Source organism: Centruroides sculpturatus, unplaced genomic scaffold (assembly GCF_000671375.1).
Source record: "Centruroides sculpturatus isolate CEXI.00-Female unplaced genomic scaffold, Cexi_2.0 scaffold1209, whole genome shotgun sequence".
In the NCBI taxonomy this organism is placed as follows: domain Eukaryota; kingdom Metazoa; phylum Arthropoda; class Arachnida; order Scorpiones; family Buthidae; genus Centruroides; species Centruroides sculpturatus.
The window spans coordinates 5,770-7,692 of record NW_019385568.1 but is presented as its reverse complement, the minus strand read 5'-3'; positions in this window follow the sequence as shown (position 1 = coordinate 7,692).

The following is a 1,923-nucleotide window of genomic DNA, read 5'->3' as shown; positions in this document are numbered from 1 at the left end:
TTCAAGTGTGCCACCTGACAAAAAAGTTTGAGAAACACTGCTTTAGAGTTTTATTGAGGAAGGCTTCCCATGCTGTTGATATCTTCATTTCTTGTTTGAAGTTAATGCAGTGCTTATTCCTGAGGGTGTTAAGGCAAATGTATATGGCCTCTAGCCATCTGAGGTGTTCTGTGCGGACCGTGGTTTGAATAATTCTGGCTAGAGGAAATAGAGGCTCTATTTCTGGGTCGGAGGAGTATACCGCTAAGGTGGTGTTGTTTCTATGATGTAGGGTGTTCGCTTTGTGTTCTTTGATTCTAGTTACTAAGTTGCGTTTAGTGGACCCGATGTAGATTACTTCGCTGTTGTCTCTATATCTCGACGCTAATCGACTCCATCAACGATAATCCCTATGGATTAACGGTGGAAATAGATCAAGCCGACCCTACCCAAGCGCACTTCTTAGACATTAACATCACAATAGAGGGATCATCCATCAATACAGAAGTGTATCATAAACCAACCGCTCAACAGTGTTGCCGCAATGAAATTTCAAAACGTACTGAACCGCCTTCAAAAAATGTACTATTTTCCATGAATACTTTGTTTACGTACCTATATATATATATGCACGTAATTTATATATATATATATAGTTTATTGTCAAATAATTTAATTTTAAATCTTATTTTTGGAATTTTTTGAAAGCTATTTAAAATTAAAAATATATCTACACATCTATTATTTATTATAAAATGAGCATTACATTGACAACATTTATTTAATAATACTATTGAATTTCATCTTAATTTTATAACCAATCGTGCTTTAAAAAAATAATTATAAATTTGTTATATTCTATTTTTATATTCTTTATTATACTTTAAATTTTTTTAACGTTATTGCATCACTTTACGAAGTCCCTATATACGTAATTGCATCAGTTTTAGCAGCTATTTAATTAATTTCAATCACGACAGCGAATGATATGGATGAATGTTTCTTTTAAACTAGTGTTTTTCAATTTCCTTGAATACGCGATCCCTTTAAAAGTGAAAAAAGTCTGGCGAACCCCCACGGCCATACTAAAACTATTTCAGTGATTTTAAAAACTACGTATTTAATTTTCTTTTTGTTGAGATTTAAATATCGATCAAAAACCTAATTGGGTAAGATAAACAGGCACAGCCTTTTTTCTTACTGAAATTGTAGTTTTTTATTGTAGTGTAGGACCTACAAACACTTATGTTTTTCTTTTACCCGTGATCCCCCGTGTATGGCTTTTCGACCCCCCTGGGGGTCGCGACCCACATGTTGAAAAACACTGTTTTAAACTATTTGATGAAAACGTAACATAAAATTGGGGTTGCATAATCATCCGAAATTATTATTATATTTTAGACTGGAAATTACAGGATTTATGCAATTTTAGTTTAATTAATGTCATATAAAACTGACTGTTCGTACAAGTTGGCTTAAAACATGCAACTCAAAAAATCCCAAAATGGCAGCTCAAGAAGTAGATCACGCGAGCCCTGACCTTCTTATATAGACCTTGGAACACTCGGAAGCGCGGCCATTTTGGAACCANTTATGCACTTTATAGAATAAATTAATAAAAAAGTTTCTATAAACATTACCTGTTGTGTTTGTTCAAAAATTAAAATTCCAAAGACTTTCTGGAAATATCGCATTAAAATTCCATTTCACTTAAAGAACAATAAAAATCTCATTTATATAACTAATCGATGCATATTTTTATATTAATATCACGTATATTATATAAGTAACTAGACAGTAAAATTTTAATTCAAAGCTAGAATTCAGTCTGCTTTCTAGGCAGAAGTATTTGATTTACTTTTACGTGAGAAGAAAACAACTGCGAGTGATTGTTTTCAATTAAATTATATTTTATTGTACCATCTTTTAATTGAGTTACTTAAA